Source organism: Eriocheir sinensis, unplaced genomic scaffold (genome assembly GCF_024679095.1).
Source record: "Eriocheir sinensis breed Jianghai 21 unplaced genomic scaffold, ASM2467909v1 Scaffold1064, whole genome shotgun sequence".
NCBI classification, from domain to species: domain Eukaryota; kingdom Metazoa; phylum Arthropoda; class Malacostraca; order Decapoda; family Varunidae; genus Eriocheir; species Eriocheir sinensis.
In genome coordinates, this window is record NW_026110368.1 from 105963 (window position 1) to 114233 (window position 8271).

Genomic DNA, 8271 nt, shown 5'->3' on the forward strand with positions numbered 1-8271 from the left:
GAAATACAAGAAAATACAATGAAATACAATGAAATACAATGAAATACAACAAAATACAATGAAATACAATGAAATACAACCAAATACAACAAAATACAATGAAATACAATGAAATAAAACAAAAATACAATGAAATACAACAAAATACAATGAAATACAACAAAATATAAGAAAACACAATGATATACAACAAAATACAATGAAATACAATGAAATACAATGAAATACAAGAAAATACAATGAAATACAATGAAATACAACAAAATACAATAAAATACAAGAAAATACAATGAAATACAATGAAATACAACAAAATACAATGAAATACAACAAAATATAATGAAATACAACAAAATACAATGAAATACAAGAAAGTAGAAGAAAATAGAATGAAATACAATAAAAAAACAACACAATACAATGAAATACAATGAAATACAACAAAACACAACAAAATACAATGAAATACAATGAAATATAATGAAATACAACAAAATACAACAAAATACAACAAAATACAACAAAATAAAATGAAATACAATGAAATACAAAAAAATACAATGAAATACAGGAAAATACAATGAAATACAACAAAATACAATGAAATACAACAAAATACAACAAAACACAATGAAATACAACAAAATACAATGAAATACAATGAAATACAATGAAATACAAGAAAATACAATGAAATACAATGAAATACAACAAAATACAATAAAATACAAGAAAATACAATGAAATACAATGAAATACAACAAAATACAATGAAATACAACAAAATATAATGAAATACAACAAAATACAATGAAATACAAGAAAATACAAGAAAATACAATGAAATACAACAAAATACAACACAATACAATGAAATACAATGAAATACAACAAAATACAATGAAATACAACAAAATACAATGAAATACAATAAAATACAATGAAATACAATGAAATACAACAAAATACAATGAAATACAAAAAAATACAACAAAATACAATGAAATACAACAAAATACAATGAAAATACAAGAAAATACAATGAAATACAATGAAATACAACGAAATACTATGAAATACAACAAAATACAATGAAATACAATGAAATACAACAAAATACAATGAAATACAACAAAATAAAATAAAATACAATGAAATACAACAGAAATTCAATGAAATACAGCAAAATACAATGAAATACAACAAAATACAATGAAATACAACAAAATACAACAAAACACAATGAAATACAAGTAAATACAAGGAAATACAATGAAATACAACAAAATACAATGAAATACAACGAAATACAACAAAATACAATAAAATACAAGAAAAAACAATGAAATACTATGAAATACAACAAAATACAATGAAATACAACAAAATATAATGAAATACAACAAAATACAATGAATTACAAGAAAATACAATGAAATACAATGAAATACAACGAAATACAATGAAATACGACAAAATACAATGAAATACAATGAAATACAACAAAATACAATGAAATACAACAAAATACAACAAAATACAATGAAATACAATGAAATAAAACAAAAATACAATGAAATACAGGAAAATACAATGAAATACAACAAAATACAATGAAATACAACAAAATATAACAAAACACAATGAAATACAACAAAATACAATGAAATACAATGAAATACAAGGAAATATAATGAACTAGAACAAAATACAATAAAATACAACAAAATACAACAAAATATAATGAAATACAATGAAATACAACAAAAATACAATGAAATACAGGAAAATACAATGAAATACAACAAAATACAATGAAATACAACAAAATACAACAAAACACAATGAAATACAACAAAATACAATGAAATACAATGAAATACAATGAAATACAAGAAAATACAATGAAATACAATGAAATACAACAAAATACAATAAAATACAAGAAAATACAATGAAATACAATGAAATACAACAAAATACAATGAAATACAACAAAATATAATGAAATACAACAAAATACAATGAAATACAAGAAAATACAAGAAAATACAATGAAATACAATAAAATACAACACAATACAATGAAATACAATGAAATACAACAAAATACAACAAAATACAATGAAATACAATGAAATACAATGAAATATAATGAATACAATGAAATACAATAAAATACAATGAAATACAATGAAATACAACAAAATACAATGAAATACAACAAAATACAATGAAATACAACAAAATACAATGAAATACAATAAAATACAAGAAAATACAATGAAATACAACAAAATACAACAAAATACAATGAAATACAACAAAATACAATGAAATACAAGAAAATACAATGAAATACAATGAAATACAATGAAATACAAGAAAATACAATGAAATACAATGAAATACAACAAAATACAATAAAATACAAGAAAATACAATGAAATACAATGAAATACAACAAAATACAATGAAATACAACAAAATATAATGAAATACAATAAAATACAATGAAATACAAGAAAATACAAGAAAATACAATGAAATACAATAAAATACAACACAATACAATGAAATACAATGAAATACAAGAAAATACAATGAAATACAATGAAATACAACGAAATACAATGAAATACAACGAAAAACAATGAAATACAACAAAATACAATGAAATACAATGAAATACAACAAAACACAATGAAAGACAACAAAATACAACAAAATACAATGAAATACAACAAAATACAACAAAACACAATGAAATACAACAAAATACAATGAAATACAATGAAATACAATGAAATACAAGAAAATACAATGAAATACAATGAAATACAACAAAATACAATGAAATACAACAAAATACAATGAAATACAATGAAATACAACAAAATACAATGAATTACAACAAAATATAATGAAATACAACAAAATATAATGAAATACAAGAAAATACAATGAAATACAACAAAATACAACAAAATACAATGAAATACAAAGAAATACAAAAAAATACAAAAAAATACAATGAAATAAAAGAAAAAGAAATGAAATACAACAAAATACAATGAAATACAATGAAATACAACAAAATACAATGAAATACAATGAAATACAACAAAATACAATGAAATACAAAAAACTACAATGAAATACAATAAAATACAATGAAATACTATCAAATACATAAAAATACAATGAAATACAAGAAAATACAATGAAAATACAATGAAATACAACAAAATACAATGAAATACAAGAAAACACAATGAAAATGCAATGAAATATAATGAAATACAATGAAATACAACAAAATACAATGAAATACAATGAAATACAAATAAAATACCAAATAAAATGTTAATACAAAATACAATGAAATACACGTTAAGGATGTTAGGTGATGTTGGGTGATGTTAGGTGATGTTAGGTGATGTTAGGTGATGTTAGGTGATGTTGGGTGATGTTAGATGATGTTAGGTGATGTTGGGTGATGTTAGGTGATGTTAGGTGATGTTAGGTGATGTTGGGTGATGTTAGGTGATGTTAGGTGATGTTAGGTGATGTTGGGTGATGTTAGGTGATGTTAGGTGATGTTAGGTGATGTTAGGTGATGTTAGGTGATGTTGGGTGATGTTAGGTGATGTTAGGTGATGTTGGGTGATGTTGGGTGATGTTAGGTGATGTTAGGTGATGTTGGGTGATGTTAGGTGATGTTAGGTGATGTTGGGAGATGTTAGGTGATGTTAGGTGATGTTAGGTGATGTTGGGTGATGTTAGGTGATGTTAGGTGATTATGGGTGATGTTAGGTGATGTTAGGTGATGTTAGGTGATGTTGGGTGATGTTAGGTGATGTTAGGTGATGTTGGGTGATGTTAGGTGATGTTAGGTGATGTTGGGTGATGTTAGGTGATGTTGGGTGACGTTAGGTGATGTTAGGTGATGTTAGGTGATATTGGGTGATGTTAGGTGATGTTAGGTGACGCTGCCAGGTGACGTTAGGTGACGCCAGTGATGCTGGGCGACGTTAGGTGACGCCAGTGACGCTGGGTGACGCCAGGCGACGTTAGGGTGACGCTGGGCGATGCCAGGCGACGCCAGGGTGACGCCAGGCGACGCCAGGTGACGCTGGGTGACGCCAGGCGACGCCAGGTGACGTCAGTGACGCCAGGTGATGCCAGGCGACGCCAGGCGACGCCAGTGACGCCAGTGACGCCAGGCGACGCCAGGTGACGCCAGGTGACGCCAGGCGAGGCGACGCCAGCGACGTTAGGCGACGCCAGGCGACGCCAGTGACGCCAGGGTGACGCCAGGCGACGCCAGGCGACGCCAGGGCGACGCCAGGCGACGCCAGGCGACGCCAGTGACGCCAGGCGACGCTGGGCGACGCCAGGCGACGCCAGGCGACGCTGGCGACGCCAGGCGACGCCAGGCGACGCCAGCGACGCTGCGACGCCAGGCGACGCCAGTGACGCCAGCGACGCCAGGCGACGTCAGTGACGCCAGTGCGCGACGCCAGGCGACGCCAGGCGACGCCAGGCGACGCTGGGCGACGTTAGTGACGATGCCAGGCGACGCCAGTGGGCGACGCCAGGCGACGCCAGGCGACGTTAGTGACGCCAGCGACGCCAGGCGACGTTAGGTGCGACGCCAGGTGACGCCAGTGACGCCAGGTGACGTCAGGTGACGCCAGGCGACGCCAGGCGACGCCAGGTGACGCCAGTGACGTTAGGTGACGTTAGGGTGACGCTGGGGCGACGCCAGGCGACGCCAGTGACGCTGGGGCGACGCCAGGTGACGCCAGGTGACGTTAGTGACGCCAGTGACGCCAGGCGACGCCAGGTGACGCCAGGCGACGCCAGGTGACGCCAGGCGACGTTAGGCGACGCCAGGCGACGCCAGTGACGCCAGGCGACGCCAGGCGACGCCAGGTGACGCTGACGCCAGCGACGCCAGGCGACGCCAGGTGACGCTGGGTGACGCCAGGCGACGCCAGGTGACGCTGCCAGCGACGCCAGGTGACGCCAGGTGACGCTGGGCGACGCCAGGTGACGCCAGGCGACGCTGGGCGACGCGACGCCAGGTGACGCCAGTGACGTTAGGTGACGCCAGGCGACGCCAGCGACGCCAGTGACGTTGTGCGACGCCAGGCGACGCTGGCGACGCCAGGCGACGCCAGGCGACGCCAGGCGACGCCAGTGACGCCAGGCGACGCCAGGCGACGCCAGGCGACGCCAGGCGACGCCAGCGACGCCAGGTGACGCCAGGCGACGCCAGGCGACGCCAGTGACGGCGACGCCAGGCGACGCCAGGCGACGCCAGGCGACGCCAGGTGACGCCAGGCGACGCCAGCGACGCCAGGCGACGCCAGGCGACGCTGGGCGACGCCAGGCGACGCCAGGCGACGCTGGGCGACGCCAGGCGACGCCAGCGACGCCAGGTGACGCCAGGCGACGCCAGGCGACGTTAGGTGACGCCAGGCGACGCCAGGCGACGCCAGGCGACGTTAGTGACGCCAGGCGACGCCAGGCGACGTTAGCGACGCCAGGTGACGTTAGGTGACGTTAGGGTGACGCCAGGTGACGTTGGGTGACGCCAGGTGACGCTGGGTGACGTTAGTGACGTTAGGTGACGCTGGGCGACGCTGGGGCGACGTTAGGTGACGCCAGGTGACGCCAGGCGACGCCAGTGACGTTAGGTGACGTTGGTGACGTTAGGTGACGCCAGTGACGTTGGGCGACGCTGGGGCGACGCCAGGTGACGCCAGGTGACGCCAGGGCGACGCCAGGTGACGTTAGGTGACGCTGGGTGACGTTAGGCGACGCCAGGTGATGTTAGGTGATGTTAGGTGATGTTAGGTGATGTTGGGTGATGTTAGGTGATGTTAGGTGATGTTGGGTGATGTTAGGTGATGTTAGGTGGTGTTGGGTGATGTTAGGTGATGTTAGGTGATGTTGGGTGATGTTAGGTGATGTTAGGTGATGTTGGGTGACGTTAGGTGATGTTAGGTGATGTTAGGTGATGTTGGGTGATGTTAGGTGATGTTAGGTGATGTTAGGTGATGTTGGGTGATGTTAGGTGATGTTAGGTGATGTTGGGTGATGTTAGGTGATGTTAGGTGATGTTGGGTGATGTTAGGTGATGTTAGGTGATGTTGGGTGACGTTAGGTGATGTTAGGTGATGTTAGGTGATGTTGGGTGATGTTAGGTGATGTTAGGTGGTGTTGGGTGATGTTAGGTGATGTTAGGTGATGTTAGGTGATGTTAGGTGATGTTGGGTGATGTTAGGTGATGTTAGGTGATGTTGGGTGATGTTGGGTGATGTTAGGTGATGTTGGGTGATGTTGGGTGATGTTGGGTGATGTTATGCGGAAGCCGCTTCGCGCGGGAGGCTAAAAAAGCGTTTTACGGCCGCCAAAGCGGGCCTGGAGCATTTTTGGCGCATTTCGGCGCTTTTTGGCGTCCCATATATATACATTACCTAGGTTAGGTTAGGTTAGGTTAGGTTAGGTTAGGTTAGGTTAGGTTAGGTTAGGTTAGGTTAGGTTAGGTTGAAGCCAGGCCAGGCTAGGCCAGGCCAGGCCAGGGCCAGGCCAGGCCAGGCCAGGCCAGGCCAGGCCAGGCCAGGCCAGGCCAGGCCAGGCCAGGCCAGGCCAGGCCAGGCCAGGCCAGCCAGGCCAGGGCCAGGCCAGGCCAGGCCAGGCCAGGCCAGGCCAGGCCAGGCCAGGCCAGGCCAGGCCAGGCCAGGCCAGGCCAGGCCAGGCCAGGCCAGGCCAGGCCAGGCCAGGCCAGCCAGGCAGGCCAGGCCAGGCCAGGCCAGGCCAGGCCAGGCCAGGCCAGGCCAGGCCAGGCCAGGCCAGGCCAGGCCAGGCCAGGCCAGGCCAGGCCAGGCCAGGCCAGGCCAGGCCAGGCCAGGCCAGGCCAGGCCAGGCCAGGCCAGGCCAGGCCAGGCCAGGCCAGGCCAGGCCAGGCCAGGCCAGGCCAGGCCAGGCCAGGCCAGGCCAGGCCAGGCCAGGGCCAGGCCAGGCCAGGCCAGGCCAGGCCAGGCCAGGCCAGGCCAGGCCAGGCCAGGCCAGCCAGGCCAGGCCAGGCCAGGCCAGGCCAGGCCAGGCCAGGCCAGGCCAGGCCAGGCCAGGCCAGGCCAGGCCAGGCCAGGCCAGGCCAGGCCCAGCCAGGCCAGGCCAGGCCAGGCCAGGCCAGGCCAGGGCCAGGCCAGGCCAGGGCCAGGCCAGGCCAGGCCAGGCCAGGCCAGGCCAGGCCAGGCCAGGCCAGGGCCAGGCCAGGCCAGGCCAGGCCAGGCCAGGCCAGGCCAGGCCAGGCCAGGCCAGGGCCAGGCCAGGCCAGGCCAGGCCAGGCCAGGCCAGGCCAGGCCAGGCCAGGCCAGGCCAGGCCAGGCCAGGCCAGGCCAGGCCAGGCCAGGCCAGGCCAGGCTGTGGCCAGGCCAGGCCAGGCCAGGGCCAGGCCAGGCCAGGCCAGGCCAGGCCAGGCCAGGCCAGGCCAGGCCAGGCCAGGCCAGGCCAGGCCAGGCCAGGCCAGGCCAGGCCAGGCCAGGCCAGGCCAGGCCAGGCCAGAGGCCAGGCCAGGCCAGGCCAGGCCAGGCCAGGCCAGGCCAGGCCAGGCCAGGCCAGGCCAGGCCAGTGCCAGGCCAGGGCCAGGCCAGGCCAGGCCAGGCCAGGCCAGGCCAGGCCAGGCCAGGCCAGGCCAGGCCAGGCCAGGCCAGGCCAGGCCAGGCCAGGCCAGGCCAGGCCAGGCCAGGCCAGGCCAGGCCAGGCCAGGCCAGGCCAGGCCAGGCCAGGCCAGGCCAGCCAGGCCAGGCCAGGCCAGGCCAGGCCAGGCCAGGCCAGGCCAGGCCAGGCCAGGCCAGGCCAGGCCAGGCCAGGCCAGGCCAGGCCAGGCCAGGCCAGGCCAGGCCAGGCCAGGCCAGGCCAGGCCAGGCCAGGCCAGGCCAGGCCAGGCCAGGCCAGGCCAGGCCAGGCCAGGCCAGGCCAGGCCAGGCCAGGCCAGGCCAGGCCAGCCAGGCCAGGCCAGGCCAGGCCAGGCCAGGCCAGGCCAGGCCAGGCCAGGCCAGGCCAGGCCAGGCCAGGCCAGGCCAGGCCAGGCCAGGCCAGGCCAGGCCAGGCCAGGCCAGGCCAGGCCAGGCCAGGCCAGGCCAGGCCAGGCCAGGCCAGGCCAGGCCAGGCCAGGCCAGGCCAGGCCAGGCCAGGCCAGCCAGGCCAGGCCAGGCCAGGCTGTGGCCAGGCCAGGCCAGGCCAGGCCAGGCCAGG

At 47.7% G+C, this 8271-nt stretch overlaps 1 long non-coding RNA gene across 4 annotated transcripts; it reads left to right on the forward strand.

The window, feature by feature from the left end:
- The first annotated feature begins 3413 nt into the window (after window positions 1-3413).
- Window positions 3414-6453, forward strand: LOC126989135 (uncharacterized). Of its 4 annotated transcripts, XR_007742906.1 has the most exons (4): window positions 3687-3716; window positions 3817-3946; window positions 5886-6245; window positions 6296-6453. It is a non-coding gene; the product is annotated as an uncharacterized LOC126989135 (long non-coding RNA). The 4 variants fall into 4 exon arrangements; XR_007742905.1 differs by having other exon boundaries at window positions 3414-3716; window positions 3817-3896; window positions 5946-6453; XR_007742904.1 differs by having other exon boundaries at window positions 5886-6453.
- The last annotated feature ends 1818 nt before the right edge of the window (window positions 6454-8271 follow it).